This window comes from Pelophylax lessonae (assembly GCF_965119305.1).
Source record: "Pelophylax lessonae genome assembly, chromosome: 2".
Lineage (NCBI taxonomy): Eukaryota > Metazoa > Chordata > Amphibia > Anura > Ranidae > Pelophylax > Pelophylax lessonae.
In genome coordinates, this window is record NC_138769.1 from 192952644 (window position 1) to 192971979 (window position 19336).

Genomic DNA, 19336 nt, shown 5'->3' on the forward strand with positions numbered 1-19336 from the left:
TCCTCCTCCTCTACAGTTATTCTATTGACTCAGTTTCTTCAGGGGGCTTCAAAGGAGGACATTTCACCAAAATAAAGTGAAAGATATAGGGGGTCTACTGCAACCGTCCCAAAGAAAGCTCAAAGTGACCACTCTGAGGTAGACATGCACAGAAACTCTTTCACTGTATTTTCTGAAGATATTTGTGTGGTACAGTTGTGTGCAACAGAGCACCACATATTGATCCCTCCTATTATCAAAGCTGCCATTATATTTAGGAATACTGCTATGATAAAAAGCATTGAGAGGGCCTAAAGTGAGAGTCGGGGTTCTGTATGCAGAGGCAGTAAAGTTTTGGTTTTGGGTTTTTTTTAAGGCTTTTTAATCGCATGTAATGAAGATTTACATTTTAACTGTATATTATCATCATGTTTTAAATATTTAAATTTTAATGTTTTTATTTGTAAAGGCTTCTCTGCCATGGTCAACCAAACATAGGGAAGAATAGCAATGAGTACTCTTCTTAAGTAAAAAGGTAGTTCAAGGCTTTATTATCACCTTATCCTTATGCAAAAGTAAAAAAAAAAGGTTTGTGGCAAGATAGTGCCACCAGCTTAGAAACTTGCATTAAATGCTGCAGCAGAGTGCTGTATTTAAAAGGCAGCACTGTGAACAGATAGCCATTAAGGATGATCGAACTTTTGAAAAGTTCGGTTCGACCAGAACACCCGAATTTTCCAAAAGTTCGGTTCGGATTTCAGAACCCCATTGAAATCAATGGGACCCGAACTTCGGTAATCAAAAAACACAATTTTTAAGCCCTAAAACCCAATAAATGCCCCTAAAATGTGCCTAGGATTCTGGGCCATGCCCCATTAACTATTAATCACACAAAAAAAAGTTCTTAAAAATTGTCATTTTTGATAAAAAAACAATTATTGAAAAAAAAAAGAGAGAGATTTTTTGATTTTTACTTTGGATTTAGTATCTGGGGGGTCTAAAGGTGTGCATGTGAAGTTTCAGCTATGTAGCATGTCCAGAACCATGGAAAAAAAAGATAATTTTTCAGTAGAACAGGGATGTTGGTCGGGACCCTCCTTTAACTTTAACACCTATATGATCTTTTTTTCTGGTTTTGGACATGCTACAGAGTTGAAACTTCACAGGTACACCTTTTAGACCCCCCAGACACAAAATCACACAAAAAAAGTTCTTAAAAATGGTCATTTTTGATAAAAAAGCCAATTATTGAAAAATTTAAAAAAAAAAGAGATTTTTTGATTTTTACTTTGGATTTAGTATCTGGGGGGTCTAAAAGGTGTACATGTGAAGTTTCAGCTCTGTAGCATGTCCAGAACTATGAAAAAAAAAAAGATAATTTTTCAGTAGAACAGGGATGTGGGTCGGGACCCTCCTTTAACTTTAACACCTATATGATCTTTTTTTCTGGTTCTGGACATGCTACAGAGCTGAAACTTCACAGGTACACCTTTTTAGACCCCCCAGACACAAAATCACACAAAAATGTTCTTAAAAATTTCAATTTTTGATAAAAAAGCCAATTATTGAAAAAATTAAAAAAAAAGAGGTTTTGGATTTCAGATCTGGGGGGTCTAAAAAGTGTACATGTGAAGTTTCAGCTCTGTAGCATGTCCAGAACCATAAAAAAAAAGATTGTTTGTATTAGAAAACTTTCTGACAGGGGGTTTGCTTCGCTGCTGTAACACCTTGCCGGTTTAATAGAAGGCATTTTTTTGAGTTCTTTGCAGTCAGGAAAAACATCTGAACTTGTGTATAGTGGTACTGTGCACAAGTTCTGATGTTTTGCCTGCCTCCAAAAACCCCCAAAAAATGCCAGCAAAAACACACCTGGGCATTTTTTTTTGACACTAGCGTTTTTTTGGCATTTTTTGGGGTTCTTTTGAGGCAGGCAAAACATCTGAACTTGTGTATAGTGGTGTATATACACACATCCATATATTTATATACACACCTAGACATATATAGGTGTGATAGTAGCAGAAATATATGCTTGCGCTAATGAAATCATTTACAGTAATATATTTCTGCTACTATCACACCTATATATGTCTAGGTGTGTATATAAATATATGTATTTGTGTATATATACCTCTATACACAAGTTCAGATGTTTTGCCTGCCTCAAAAGAACCCCAAAAAATGCCAAAAAAACGCTAGCGTCAAAAAAAAATGCCCAGGTGTGTTTTTGCTGGCATTTTTGGGGGTTTTTGGAGGCAGGCAAAACATCAGAACTTGTGCACAGTACCACTATACACAAGTTCAGATGTTTTTCCTGACTGCAAAGAACTCAAAAAAATGCCTTCTATTAAACCGGCAAGGTGTTACAGCAGCGAAGCCAACCCCCTGTCAGAAAGTTTTCTAATACAAACAATCTTTTTTTTTATGGTTCTGGACATGCTACAGAGCTGAAACTTCACATGTACACTTTTTAGACCCCCCAGATACTAAATCCAAAGTAAAAATCAAAAAATCTCTTTTTTTTTTAATTTTTTCAATAATTGGCTTTTTTTTATCAAAAATGACAATTTTTAAGAACTTTTTTTGTGTGATTTTGTGTCTGGGGGGTCTAAAAGGTGTACCTGTGAAGTTTTAGCTCTGTAGCATGTCCAGAACCAGAAAAAAAAAGGATTGTATGTATTAGAAAACTTTCAGCTCAGGGGGTTAGCTTCTCTCCACACCTTGCCGGTTTCAAAGCAGGCATTTTTTTGGGTTCTTTGCAGTCAGGAAAAACATCTGAACTTGTGTATAGTGGTACTGTGCACAAGTTCAGATGTTTTGCCTGCCTCCAAAACCCCCCAAAAAATGCCAGCAAAAACACACCTGGGCATTTTTTTTTTTGACGCTAGCGTTTTTTTTGGCATTTTTTGGGGTTCTTTTGAGGCAGGCAAAACATCTGAACTTGTGTATAGTGGTACTGTGCACAAGTTCAGATGTTTTGCCTGCCTCCAAAACCCCCCAAAAAATGCCAGCAAAAACACACCTGGGCATTTTTTTTTGACGCTAGCGTTTTTTTGGCATTTTTTGGGTTCTTTTGAGGCAGGCAAAACATATGAACATGTGTATAGGGGGTATATATACACATATATGTCTGAATATATACCCCTAGACATATATAGGTGTGATAGTAGCAGAAATATATTACTGTAAATGATTTCATTAGCGCAAGCATTTATTTCTGCTACAATCACACCTATATATGTCTAGGGGTATATATTCAGACATATATGTCTATATATACCCCCTATACACATGTTCAGATGTCATGTCTGACATCAAACATGTCCTCAAAAAAGCACTGGCAGTGGCACCCCCTGCAGCATAAAAAATGCTTGGCTGGTGAGAAGCCATATGGGTGTGCCGAAGCTATTCAGAGAAAAGATCATTTCTCTATAGCGGTCACCCTGCTATGGAAGGGTTTTGTCACCCTGCCATAGCAGTCACTGCCAGTTAACCCTACACTACACTACGGTCCCCTTACACTTAACACTTTCCCTACAGAAACTCAATTTTTGAAGCTATCTTAAGTGTAAAGGAGCACTCTAACTACACTAGATATCCCTTTCCTCACACTAAAAATAGCTAAATGACACTTTAAAAGTAAAATTAACAGAACAGCATTCCACTCTCTTCCGTGTCCAGTATAACAATGCTAGGAATATGGCGGGGCGATCTTATATACTGGGGGGCGTATTCACTAATGATTGGTCTAGGGACCCCCTAGTCACTCCAATCACATTCCTAGCATTCTCCTGCCCCCTCAATTGGCTTTTGCTAATGGTTCTGGTCCAATCACGGGCTTTTAAAGCCCATTTCCTGAAGCATTGCATTTTGGGCGGTTCTGGTTGCCGAATTCCGAACTTTTTGGGCAAAAAGTTCTAAATTCGGCCGAACCTCGAACACCCAATGTTCGGGCCGAACCGATGGTCGACCCGAACCGTTCGATCATCCCTAATAGCCATCATGAAAGCTGTTCTGTTAGCATCTCAATTTTTTAAAAAGTGTTTATCAACAGAAAATAATAAACAATATACCTTGATAAGAAAAAAAATATACCAATATACTCTTGATTTGCATAGGCAATGGAGGAAGAGAACCAGATTAGTGAACTTTTTGTGCCATCTGCACATTAGAGTGGGCATGAGCCCTAAAAGTCCAAGGCACAGAAGCAAAGTACACACACACCACATCTTTACCAGAGCACTCCACAAAGGGTGATCAACTTTCTTGGTTGGTGTACCAGGTTGCAACCCTCAGACATGCCTGTGCTAGTCACAGCTGAACAGGAATAGCCAAAAGGTCAGCGGGGGGTGGTAAAGCGAGTATAGTCGGATAAAATCTGAAGTTTAAAAAACTGGAGGAAAACTGGAATGGAAAATGTAGGAACTGAATCCTGGGGATATGATATTAGTCTTTTGTTCCCCCTAAAGTTAAATAGTGAGCTGGATTGATGGGCTGAATGGGTATAGATTTATTTTTACTGGTAGAGCCACCCCTGCCATGCTCAAGCAAACAGGGTGGGCAGGGGCAGCAAGGCTTTACCTAAAATTCTTTCAAGCAAATAGGTGGTATATAACTCCCTTTAAGCTCTCTAAAATATACCCCAAAACCTAATTGGGATTCACCAATAGATATCCTCTTGTACTGTCCTTTGGTCCAATCATACTGGAATCAGATCATCAGATTGATATCAGAATTTATCCCCACACCAATGGTGCCCTACAGCCACGGTGCTTTAGCATCTTAACAATAACTCTGTTCCCAAATTAGCCAGAACAATTGTTCTACACATTCTCTTATCCACTAAATGTATTTCTATGGAATTGGAAGTCCCGAACTATATCTAATGTCTCAGAAGTATTTACCAATCAAAATCATAATTGTTCAATGAAATGGGTATGTGCCTTGAAAAATGACAATTTAAAATATTGGAACCTTTGTATATCACATAGATTGTATGTAGAATAAGCTACTATCTGTATGCTCATGGGTTTGATTTAACTTTATATTTTTGTATAGCAGTTATTGTAGGGCATTCCATTTTTTTTTTCTCCAGGAAGTAGAGCGGTGCTGCTGCTTAAAAGCTTAAATGTGGTTTTCACTCTATTTCACTAATGGATCAATATGACTGCCAGGTTCTCTAGGGCTTTTTGGCAATATTTGCAATAGCTTGTTTGGTACCAGGTATAGATCTTGCATGTAATATTTTTTTATGTGCTGCAGCCTCAGGTTGTTTTTCTCCTTTTTTTGTTTTCTACTTTAGTCTTGTTTGTTTTTGAAACTTTCAATAAAAAGATTGAAACTAAATGCTTATAAGCAATCATAATGCCCTTATTAAAGGCATGACACCCTGCTTCTGTTGTTTCAGATGTGTATACTAGTTGATCTTGCTATGGCTCAGCATTGGTAACCAGTATATTCCACTTAAAACAATTGGAATTACTGATATTAAAAGGATTGATGTGGCTGCCAAAGCAAAAGGTCTTCTAGCTTACCTTGTTGTGGTGATAGCATGGAGGCCAAGCAGATCAAAGCATGTGCATTTTTTCTGATTGCCAAAGCAAATGCTTGACAAAGATTAAGTGTTTGATAAAAATGCACAAGCCAACTTTGCTAAAACAATGCAATGCTTATGGCACATTTGTTATTGGGAAACATAAACAAAAACTGAAAAAAATGTATATAATTATGTAGTTTTGTGTATGAAGCCCAAAGGTGTTTAGACATCTACTGAATAACATACTGTTTTGTAAACAATTTTAAAATGATTATATCGTTTTTTATCCTGCTCCTTTCACACGGGCGGTGCGCTCGGCGGAGTCCGTTATGCTCAGCGGGGGATCAATCCGCCAATCCCCACTGAGCAGGCGGATGACAGCTCCATCTCCGCTCTGTGTGCACAGATGGAGCTGGGAGATCGGATAAGAATGGACCACCTGTCCATTCTCATCTGATCCTATCCGATTCGATCCTCCTGACGGATGGAAAATAGGGTTTCCATCCATCCAGATTTCACGGACAGGATCGGATCGGATGTCAGCAGGGGCCAGTGGAGATGTCTATGCTGACATTCGCTACTCCATAGGACTGCATGGGGCATCAGATCCAGTCTGCCTGAAAAACTGGCAGGCGGATCAGATCGGAAAGCCAGTGTGAAAGGGGCTTAAGGTTACGCTGATTATTTTGTGTATTTATTAGTAAAAATATAAAGACTTGCAAACTAAAATAAAAAATGAATATACTACAGAGGATACAGCACAAAAAAATGTGTCAGCAGCTGAACAATTTTAATCTAGGATAATTAGCCTAACTAGTGTATGCATAACTTTAAAAAAAAACAACTGCCTATTGTGCTAGGACCAGCTAACACTTAAACTACCTAAGGTTTTCAATCTAAGAACTAGCAATCAGTTGGTTGATGACAGATACAGTATTTGTGCATTTTAGATTAAAAGCTATGTGCACACAACACAAGCAAGGAGCCTTAGGCTCCATTCACACTTGTAAGACTCCAAAGTTGCACTGATTTAAGAGTGAAACTTTGACTCAATTTTAACGCAACTTTGGATGGGTGAAACTTAGATAGGATTTTGGCTTTGACCAGTGATAATAGAAAACTGTTACACATAAGTTGCATTGTATAACATTCAGGTACACATTTCTTGCAATTTCTAAGGGTTAACATTGAAGTCTATGGACCTCAAGTTGCATGAAAGTTGGACCACAGTAGTGCATGAGCTACTTTGAAGTTGCTGCAACTTTAAGTCGCGCATATATGAATAGGTATCATTGAAAAGCCTAGAGAATGACTTGCAACTTTAATGTCCAAAGTTGCATAAGTCTCACAAGTGTGAAATGAGCCTTAGAAAATGGACCTCAGCAGTACAATTTGGCACGGCTGCTGTCCTCCCCTTCTCCCTCTGCCCTCTTGGGCAAGGGGGATCAGGTGGGCGGTCCTACGCGCATCGGCACCACGTCCTGCACCGGCGTGTGATGTCATCTTGACGTCACCTTCGGTAGCACTGAATGTTTTAACTCTAGCCCTTCCTATAGAGCACTTCATTGTTCTTGCTCCAATCTAGCTTTTGATCTATGTGCACCCCTAGATACTTGTAACTCTCTATTACATCCACATCCACTCTTGAGATGGAGGCAGGAGTTACAGGTGCCTTCTCCTTCTCAAATCCACAACTAGCTCCTTTGTCTTTGTCACATTTAGGTGCAGATGATTATCCTCACACTGACAAAGTTCCCCACCACAGTCCTATACTCAGTCTTTTTCCAACCCTGATACATCCCACTACCGCAGAGTCATCCACAAACTTCTGAAGATGGCAAGACTCTGTCTGGTAACTAAAGTCAGTGGTATTTAAAGTAAAAACAAAGAGAGAGAGAGAATGGTCTCCTGTGGAACCCCAATATTGTTGATCACTCTATCAGACACACAGTCTTGCAAACTCACATACTGTGGTTTTCTTGTCAGATAGTCATCAATCCATGACAAAAGGGAAACATTAACCTGTTTGGCTGCTAGCTTCTTGCCCAAGAGATCCGGCCTGATAGTATCAAAAGCACTGAAAATTTAAAAAAAAACATGACCCTCACAGTGCTTGCTGGCTTATCCAGGTGTGCATACATGCAATTTAACATGAAGATGATAGCATCCTCAACTCCCACTCTTGACTGGTAGGCAAATTGCTATGTAAAACAAGTCTCTTCAAGGTCCACATAATGTGGACGGTCAAAGCCACTGGTCTGTACTCCTTGGAGCCACAAGGACATCATATCTTTGGCACAGGGTCAAGCCAGGACATCTTCCACAATACAGGGACCTTTCATAGACTCAGTCTCAGAAAAAAGACCCCTTGAAGGACCCCCCCCCCTTAGCTGGTCTGCACATGCCCTAAGCACCCTGGGGCTAACACCATCAGGGCCTACTGATTTTTCTGCTCTTTATCTCCTAAACTTTTTACTCACCTGATCAGCTGTAAAAGACATTGATGCACTTTTCCTGTGAAGTAGTAGAGTTTTTATGAAAAAAAAAAAAAGTGAAAGTATCCCATAATGGGCAATCAGACCACACACTAAAAGAGGAAGGACATGTAGTATGAGGAGGGGAGGGTACTTGCCTCAACTCTGCTTTCCTACAACTTTGTGTTAAATCTGAGGGAGTCAAAGCCAGGACCTCTGAATCAAACCTATTATAAAACTGTTCAGTTTATTGCCCTCATCAAATGCATAATTGGATGAAAGCCTTGAGATCATCAGGAGCCTCAAATCTGGCGAGCTTATTTTTTACCTGTTCAGAGAGCCCTTGATGGAACTGAAACTTTTGTGCTGCTGGGTTCCAAGTGGTATCTGAAATCCAGTTGTGTACTCTGCGACACAGTGTACACCCTGCCACAAACTATGCAATTTTACTTTGGCAGTAGCACACCAGTTGGGATCATCAAAAACCTTATTTCTTGCTTTCACAAAAGACTCAAAACTATTCAGAGTGGCTCTGTTTTGTTCTACATAAGGGCAGGCTCAAGTTAGGTCTTCCTCAGTCAGGACGTTGATAACAAATAATACCTTCTTTTGCTCAGAAGTAAATAAAGTAGACTGCATTTTGAAATATATGTGACACTGATTAGGGACCCCTTTTCATGCAGGTGATGTCCATTGAACTTGAGTGGTAGAGGCATACATGCATTTGCATCAACCTACTGTAAACCCAACAATTGTTTTTGCAGAGCATAGATTTCTTTCAGTTGCCCTTTCACCACACTTTCCAGTTCAACATTTTTTTCTTGATAGGTAACACTGACCTCCTGCAGCTCTACCATTTGACACCTGTAGGTAGCCACAGCATTTACTATAGCGGCCTCCATGGCTGCAGACAGTGTATGTGGAGAGGCTTTAAAAAAGCTACAGGACACACGTTAGCAGCATTAAGTTGTAAAAATTCATTCTCTCTTCACCTCCCAAATTCCCCAAAATACATAGGATTTTTGCTATCAAAATAACATACAGTATGGGGTTTTTACTCTACTTTAACAGGCAAGTATCCACAAACCCTAAACTAATCTGTCTCCATGCACTTTTTCATCAACACTCCATATGCTTCCCTATCAAAGCTAATTACATCGTCAATACAGCTGTTGGGATCCTACCCTTTATAATAAAGAGGCTTGCATATAACACAGCCCTAATTTTGCTAATTCTAAGTTACATTTTTCCACCCAATTTTTCTACCAAATATAGCTATAAAACTAAAAACGTTCATGAAATTCAATTCATTTACAAATAAAGTGCTAATATTGGTTATTGCATATCTCTATGGTAAAATGGCACTACTGTAACTTGGTTTTTCTTGGAGTCCATTTCAAGCTAAAAATATCTCAAATACAAAAGTTCAAACAATGTAAGAGCACAGAAGAAAACACAAAGCAAAGTATGTTCTGAAACATTCCGCTTTACACTTCAATGAATAAAATCAAAATGCTGAAGTGAAAAGATACATGAAAGAAAGTCATTAACTTATCAAGACCTGTCCTTCTTTTTTTTAAGTGAATTTGGTTTCTCTATCTGGGCATTTATTGTACTTGCTTAATTGCTGTATCCAACATATTTATACACAATCTTCGACAAAAGTATTTTTTTGACATTGTTATTATTTTTTTATTACTGCAGACGTTGTAGCAATAGCAACACCATCAGGAAATTGACAAATGCTTCAACAACATTTAAATTACAATTTTATCTAAGTATTGCATGGGTGGGGAGGTGTGGTAAGATAAGGTGGGTTTTTATGGAAAATGAAGTATGGCATCCAGGTATCACCCTATGATGGAAATATATCTTCTTCTGTATAGTTTCCCCCAGAGGTAGCCTATTAGTTACAAAAAAAACTCACTAAATTCTGATTTTATAGATTGCCTGCTTCTAAAAGTACTTGTCTGGTCTGTGAAATATATGAGCTTGTGATACTTTAACATAGCAAAAGCTTCACACTGTACATGTCTCACTTGCTGTGAGAAAACCAGCCTGTATATGATGCATTTCTAGTTTTACCTTACCAAGTTCCCAAGGGAGTTAAAGTTACCTAGTTACTTCAGTTATCTAATAAAGTTCAGGTTAAATAAATAAGGAAATAATTTGCTTTTGACATAATGGATAACTGAAGTGAATCTTCACTCGTTTTGTGTTCTTGACTTATTATTAAATCAGCCAAAAAGTCTGTGCAAGCTCTTATGAGTCAGGGCAGCAGTATTGTTTTGATGAGAAATAAATCACTGTGTGCATGTATACAGTGTGACTATGTGACTGGCTCTTGCACTTCTTCCTGCTAAGCCGAAAACACTCCAACCCCATTAATTGTGTGTTGAGCTCCAAGGTGGCTTCCAGGAGTTGGGCAATGCTAAATCATGGAGAGGAACTGAGGGGAGGGTAATATGGTGGACCTGGGCACTAAGGTGGGTGAAACAGCAAGCAGGTCATTTGGGAGATGGAGGGAGTGCTAACAATGTAAGCAAGAAAGGGTTATGGAGATGATGAGAAGGAACACGTACTGATGTCAAATTTCAGTTTTGTAGTCCAGCAGGGCATTTTTTTTCTCGCACACACATATAATTAAATACATATGTGTTATTATCAGTGGTGGGCAATTATGCCAATGATCATGTCAAGTCCTGTCTCTTGCCTAAAATTATCCAAGGTCAGGCAGCCCACACCCCCCCCCCCGTTATTGTGGGGAAATCCCCACCCTCCCTTTTTTATGGCCTGCTTAGCCAATTTTTTGTGACTGAAAAGAACAAATACATTTGCTGTATATATTAATATTGCAAAGCAAGCACTGTTCCATGTTTAGAATATTTTTTAAAACAGTTAGTAAAGATACTGCAGTTCTAAAAATAAGACAGCAGTATTGTTTTTAAATAGCTATGAAAATCTGTTTATCTATTTCTTCATTTAGCCTCTCTTTTTGTTAGAGTAATTTCCCTAAGGCTTTTATCTAATGAATTATTGTGTGCTGGTGCACTTTTATTGCTTTTAGGTACTCTTTAAGGTGTTTATAATGTGGCTTTGCAGTTGCTTTAAATATTTATATGTATTTCACTCTGTCTTTATAAAATAATTTTTTGCAACATTCAGCAACTCAAATCCAATGAGAATGTAAGTACCAACAGTGAAATTGAAAAGTATATTTCCACACAAAGTAATCTATTATTTATCACAAGTTTATTGAATTTGCTTTTTTATGAGTATTTTTTTTTTCATCACATAATTTTGATGTTCAAGGCAACTTAATGGTCAAAATTCTTCTTTGCTGGAAATGAGTGGCCTCTTAGGTGCTAAAATTCTACTGCTACTACTACTACTAATAATAATAATCATAATAATAATAACAATAATAATAATAATAATTATTATTTTTTTATTTATTTATCCATGGACATTAATATTTACACCAGAAACATCAGATCGTTCAATTGAATATATTAAAATTTCAGAAAGGAAATTCAATTTAATTACAGTATTAAATGCATTGTCCTTACTAGCGTTGCCCACCTTTAGCATGTTGGTGCTAAGTTTAGTATATTTTGCTCTGCTTATTACCTATGGTAGACTATTCACTTTACTTTATATGACACACATGCTAGAAAGGCAGCATGTAACACACATATTTATCAAAATGATTTAAAGTCAGAAAAAGTATATTACAATGTATTCAGTGTAGATCTCCAGCTAAGTAAGTTAGTTATGTCAGGGAATTTGTGTTCTGCATAATTCACTGTTGTATTAAAAACAAAATGCTTCAGGGGCTTTATTATATGACTTGTTTGTCATTGACTTTCTTATATGTTTAGGTTTAGCTGTGTTTAGTTCAAATTAAAAAAGAAACAGTATTGCAGAAATATATTCTACAAATTATATTTTATTCTAAGTTGGGAATAAATTAAACTATTGTAAATTCTAAAACAGAAGGTCAAAGATGCATTTTTAACATCTATTTTTTTCTTATCAGTTGCCTAAAATACCACTTGCCTAGTTACAGCAGCTATTAAGGACAGGGCCAGACTGGGAATAAAAACCAGCCCTGGAAATAATTTCATACCAGCCCCATAGCATTATTATACCAGCCCAACAGCATAACATCATTATTTTCTTGTTCATAAAAGGGAAAACCATGCATTTTAAAGCAAATTTGAAGAGTATATTATATATAAAAAAGAAAGATTTGAAAGCACACAGGGCTTTATATATAAGAGCAAATTCCAGTTAAAAGTGGTAAAAGTGTGAACATGGTACATGAGGTGGTCATAGGCTGTGCGGACATGGTACAGGAGATGTCAATGGCTGTGTGAACATCGTATAGGAGATGTCATAGGCTGTGCGGACATGGTACAAGAGATGTCATAGGCTGTGGGGACATGATACAGAAGATGTCATAAATTGTGCAGACATGATACCGGAGATGTCAGAGGCTGTGGACATGGTACAGGAGATGTCATAGGCTGTGCGGACATGGTACAAGAGATGTCATAGGCTGTGGGGACATGATACAGAAGATGTCATAAATTGTACAGACATGATACCGGAGATGTTAGAGGCTGTGGACATGGTACAGGAGATGTCAGAGGCTATGGACATGGTATAGGAGGTTGTCATAGGCTGTGCTGACATGATACAGCAGATGTCAGAGGCTGCATGCATGGTACAGGAGATGTCAGGGGCTGTGGACATGGCGTAGGAGGTGGTCATAGGCTGTGCAGACATGATGCAGGAGATGTCAGAGGTTGTGGACATGGTACAGGAGATGTCAGAGGCTGTGGACATGGTACAGGAGTTGGTCATAGGCTGTGCGAACATGGTACAGGAGATGTTAGAGGCTGTAGACATAGTATAGGAGGTGGTCAAAGACTGTGCGGACATGGTACAGGAGATGTAAGAGGCTGTGCAGACATGATACAGAAGATGTCTGAGGCTGTGAACATGGTACAGAAGATGTCAGAGACTGCGGAAATGGTATAGGAGATGTCAGAGGCTGTGCGGACATGGTACAGAAGATATCAGAGGCTGTGGACATGGTATAGGAGATGTCAGAGGCTGTGGACATGGTACAGGAGATGTCAGAGGCTGCAGAAATGGTACAGGAGATGTCAGAGGCTGTGGACATGGTATAGGAGATGGTCATAGGCTGTGCAGACATGGTACAGGAGATGTCAGAGGCTGTGGATATGGTATAGGAGATGTCAGAGGCTACGGACATGGTACAGGAGATGTCAGAGGCTACAGACATAGTACAGGAGATGTCAGAGGCTGCGGATATGGTATAGGAGATGTCAGAGGCTGTGGACATAGTATAGGAGATGTCAGAGGCTGTGAACATGGTACAGAAGATGTCAGAGACATAAAAGATGGGGACATACTGTATGTATGTACTATGCGGATACAGTACAGGAGATGACAGAGGCTGTGCGGAAATGGTAGAGAAGATGTCAGGGGCTGCAGACGTGGTACAGGAGATGTCATAGGCTGCAGACATGGTACAGGAGATGTCAGAGGCTATGCGGACATAGTACAGGAGATATCAAAGGCTGTGTGGAAGTGGTACAGGAGATGTCAGGTGCTGTGGACAAGATATAGGAGATGCAGAGGCTGCGGACATGGTACAGGAGATGTCAGAGTCTATGCAGACATAGTACAGGAGATGTCAGAGACTGTGCGGAAATGGTACATGAGATGTCAGAGGCTGTGTGGAAGTGGTACAGGAGATATCAGGGGCTGCGGACAAGGTACAGGGGATGTCAGGGGCTGCAGACATAGTACAGGAGATGTCAGAGACTGTGCGGAAATGGTACAGGAGATGTCAGAGGCTGTGTGGAAGTGGTAAAGGAGATGTCAGGGGCTGCGGACAAGGTATAGGGGATGTCAGGGGCTGCAGACATGGTACAGGAGATGTCAGAGGCTGTGCGGACATGGTACAGGAAGGAGATGTCAGAGGCTGTGCAGAAATGGTATAGGTGGTCATAGGCTGTGGGACATGGTATAGGAGGTGGTCATAGGTACATACATATTATGCACTGTATATGCTAAATATGCATTTATTTTAATATATTAGGTAGTTAAGCATTGAAAGTCCATGAAGGTATAGCTTATTTAATTATTGTCCCTATGGTAGATAAGGACATCTGGTAGCATTCTAGGAGATGGTGGCTGTTTTTTGTTTCCTTAATCCTCCTTGAAAAAATGTCTGTTTCCTGATTTTAAAGACCCAATTTGAGTTTGAATTTAATGCTTCTTCAATAGTTTCCAGAAGGAGGGGGGGGGGGGGGGGTTGCGTGGTGACTACCCACGAAGATGGCTGCATAAGCCGAGTGCTCTACATGCCTGTTGTTGGGAATTGAGCCCTTAATCATACCCGCTTGCACTCCTGCACTGCATCCCTTCAGGCCTCTGAAGATCCTTACCATGCTGTGCCACCAACACTGAGAGCCTCCACAGCTGCATAAACTTTCAGGTTTCTTCTTGAGCCAGCGCCTACAAAAAAATGGAGGCGACTCCCAAAAACTGCAGGCCGCTGTTAGACCTTTAGAGGTGGATCACTAGCGTTTTCCAGAATATGAGGCGGTCGCAGCCACAGCTCAAAGCACCCCCAGGCCAGACAGCCTACAGGGAATTTTCCCGATATCCCGGTAGGCCAGTTTGGACCTGATTATGGATGAATTCCAGATATGGGTGTTTTTACATAGTTACAACTTGAACCAATGCAACTATGCATATACTAAGCAACTATGTACATACTATGCAATGGCAGTTTTAAGGTTAGTTGAACACCTACTTAATTATTAATTAGTGCAGGTTGATATCATAAAGTTAAAGAAGAATTCCTGGTAAGGATATTTTTACATAGTTACATTGGTCTAGCTTGAACCAATATAACTAATCATATACCATACCTTTCTGATCCCCCTGTAAGCTGGAAATATATGTAGTAGGCACCACTACAACAGTTTAGCTTCTGGGTCCCATTCCAAAAAGCTGCCTGTAGTTTACTAAACACAGGTCACCCTCGCAGCATACGCACCATTCAGAAAATGCTTTGCATTTTGGCAATAGGTGCTGCGCATTCATTGATTGGACAATGTGAAGCATGTCAATTCACTGCTCCACCTCTCCACCCTATCCACTCAGAAAACACTTTGCATTCATTAAGAAAATGCAAAGCAATCTCTGAATGGCCCAAGTTTGTGACCTTTTGTTTTTACATTGCAGCAGGACAGAATCTTAGGATGGGACCTGGAAACCACTGGAGATCACTGTAGTAGCGGTGCCTACTACAGAGATTTCTAGTTTCCAGGAGGATGGGCCAGGTATGGTATTGGCATAGTTACACTGGTTCAAGCTAACTATGTAAAAATATCCATTCCTTGTTTTTTTGTTCTTTAACTTTACAATACTCTATCATTCTATACCAATACATTATGATACAAGTGTTTCTTTAACTCTAAAACCCCCAAAAACATGAAAGGTAACATCTAGATAGGTGAATACAAAAATCTACAGGGATTCTAAGGGGGGAAAAAATGTATTGATCCATTCATTTTTCCATATTTCTTTGTACACCTGCTTGATCTACATTATGAATAATGACATTTTAGAATCCAGGTAATCATAATTCATGAATTATATGCTTTCTGCAGACTGAATATATCTTAATGTACGTATAATGGGTGAATAAAAATATAATAAGTTAGCAGATTTGTCAATTTCCCTGCTTTTTTTAAACTATACCTGTGAAGGGTTTTTTTTTTCTTTTCTTTTGTGCTTTCCTTTATTTAACCATAATCTTCATCATGAGATACTGTACATACAAATTTTGCTTAGCAAAAATAAAAAAAATATTCTTAACAATTTTAGGCATGATTGTTCAGATATTCTGACAGAACAATGAGCTACAGAAGAAAATGAGCACTATACCTGGCACATCCTTCTCTGCCCTGGTCTCCCTCTCATCATCAGGATTCTAGACTCTATGATTTATGCTTGGCCCCAATGCTTTTTACCCTGAAAATATGTCACTTATGCTCTGTCAAGTTTTCTCTCTCTTTGCCACATCCCCCTCTATCTAATTTACTTTTTAACCCTTTTATCCCCGATAGCCTTTGTCATAGCTGAATGGAACCTTGGGCTAAGTCTACACTGTTCCAGCTTTGTCACTTTGTGAACCCGGTTACACGCACAATTCTCACCTTCCAAACCATCCAGGCCAAATATCACATTCCTAAACATATGCTCTTCTCCTACCTTCAAATTAAGCATTACTTCTCCACTATCTCCCCGACTCTGATATTGCCTAAGCCCACCGCTTTCGAATAGCTATGTGAACAGGGCCCACATCAATTGCATTTGATCTCTTCTATTCACAAAATTCTCCACAACGCACTCCCTCTGACAGAAAACCTACACAACTATATGTGAAGATGGTCCTCCATCCTTCAATGGCCTATCTCTCTTTCCTGTTGGGACCGTATGGTCTGCTTCATCCAGGGCTTCAAAATGTGTGGCGCAGAGAGAGACAGCTTTAAAAATGTGAATGTTCTGGTACAGAATATCACAGAGTTGATAGATTGCCTAGACCAGGGATCGTCAAATGACAACACTCCAGCTGTTACGGAACTACATGTCCCATGAGACATTGTAAAACTCTGACATTCACAGACATGACTAGGAATGATGGGAATTGTAGTTCTTGAATAATTGGAGGGCTATAGTTTGAAGACCCCTGGCCTAGACCCTTCATTTTCCCATTTGTGTTGGCGTTGTGGCAAGGAAAAAGGTACCCAGTATCATATCTTATGGCATTGTGAACTTATAATCCCCTTCTGTCAAATAGCAATGTCTCTCATCCAGCGGCTGGACAATACCTACTAGGCCTTCCATTTCCTAACATCGGTAAACTCTCAAACAAGTTAATCTCATACATCTTATTAGCAGCCAAGGGAACTATCCCGATACATTGGTTATCTTTTTCACCCCCATCTCAATCACAGCTTCTACACACCATTTCTGAGATTTGGAGAATAGAGTACCTGACTGCCTTGGTTGGTGATGCCGTTGGTCCAATTCAACAGGATACGATATCCATTGGACCAGTCTGAGTAGGGTACCCCTCCCATGTCTTGTTGAGTTTGAAACTACCTGAGGATGAACCCTCTTCTCTTCTTTGACCCCAAATCACTATAATTAACCCCTGGTGTATGTCCATTGTTTATGCTTTTAGAGTATATAGTATATCCCTTTATTTCATGTACGTTGTTTTTTTTTTCTCCTCTTCCTCCTTGATTTGTTATAAGATCTTATTATAGTACATTTCTCATATTGTATATGTTTATGATCTACATATTACATATAAACAAGTTGTTTTGTTCGGTAACTTGTTTTGTTGTTATTGATTTCCTCCATTGTACTGTTTTTTATTTTTTCTTTCTCCGCAAATTTTTAATTTTTTGAATAACTTCAATAAAATTACAAAAAAAAAAAAAAATGAGCAAAAATGTCAAAACATTGCCAACACTATCTAATTAAGTTTCAACTTTGATTTAATTGGTAAAACTAATCATGAATTCTGATTGGCCACTATGGACAACAAATATACATTTGTACTCCTTTTCTTTACTCCAGTTTTAATGCACCAGCCAAAATATGTGGTTGTGATAATATTCGGTGGTTGACAGTGGTGGGTTGCTGCCAGAATATAATATATGGTATAGTTAGCTTACAGAATGAATTAACGACACATGCACTCCTCATTTATCTAAAGTAGACATACCTTTTAGCTATTTTGTAATACTCTCTATGCATGGTTTTTTAATTAATACTGAGAATATGCTACAGGACACATGTTCACACGTTGAGCTAGGGCCCAGAAAAAGATTAGGTACAATTCTTGTTTTAATAAATCAAACAAGATAAAAGTTAACAGAGTGCAATAAATTGAAAAAAAGTCCAGAATGGAAACTATTAAAAGAGATATGTAGAAAGACGGAAAAAAAATCCTCTTCAGTAAGGATTTAATACATTTCATTATAGTTATTTAGGTGCTTCTGTGCTGTAGGTACTGAAAAACACAAATAATATAACCTCTGCAAACAGACAATATTTCATAAATGACATCACCCAAGATCCCTGGCCAGTTTATAAACAGCAGCTGGACAGGGATCTGTCATTTTGCAGTGGCATTGCAGCAGGGCAAGATGATTGGGTTGCATGTCATGGAGTGGGGCAACATCATTGTATGGTGGATCGTCATGACATGTTTCATCATGATTGAGAAAAGATCTAATGTACATCCCTGGAAGAAATAACTGATGGTGGATTTACATTGTGGGATATTATTTAAATTTTTTAACCACTTGCCAACCGCCCGCCGCAGATATACTGCGGCAGGCTGGCTCGGCTGCACAAACTGACGAATAGGTACATCGGTTCGTGGGGGCGCTCCTGGGGGCGCTCGCTGCTGGAGGAGCACACCCACATTAGGTAGCGGGGAAGCCGATTGACAGGGCCGGCGGCTGCGATTGCCACTGGGCACCTGCTATGGCTCCCTGTGGAGAGAGAATAACAGTCTGCGGTTGTAAACACAGCAGACCGTTGTTCTCTCTGGAATGAACACAGAGCGCCTGTGATCCTCATATTTAGGATCACAGGTCTCTTTGTCAATTCCACAAGCCCCTCCCCTCACAGTTAGAAAACACCCACTAGGCATACACCTAACCCTTTAATCACCCCTAGGTTAACTCCTTCCCTGCCAGTGTCATTATTACAGTAACAGTGCATATTTTTAGCACTGATTACTGTAGTAATGTCACTGGTCCTCCCAAAAATGTAAAGAATGTGAGTAAGGGGTCCGATCTGTACGCAGCAATGTCGCAGTCCCGCTAAAAAATCGCAGATCGACACCATTACTAGTAAAAAATAAAAATAAATAATAAAAATGACATAAATCTTTCTCCTAGTTTGTAGATGCGATAACTTTTGCACAAACCAATCAAAATACGCCTATTGGGATTTTTTTTACCAAAAATATGTGGCAGAATACAAATTGGCCTAAAATGATGAAAAATTTTGATTTTTATTTTTTTTTAATTGGGAATGCTATATAGCAGAATGTGAAAAATATTGTTTTTTTGTTTTCAGAATTGTCGGACTATTTTGTTTACAGCGCAAAAAATAAAAATCGCACAGCTGATCAAATACCACCAGAAGAAAGCTCTATTTGTGGGGAAAAAAAGGACATCAATTTTTTTTTTTTTGGGAACAGCTTTGCATG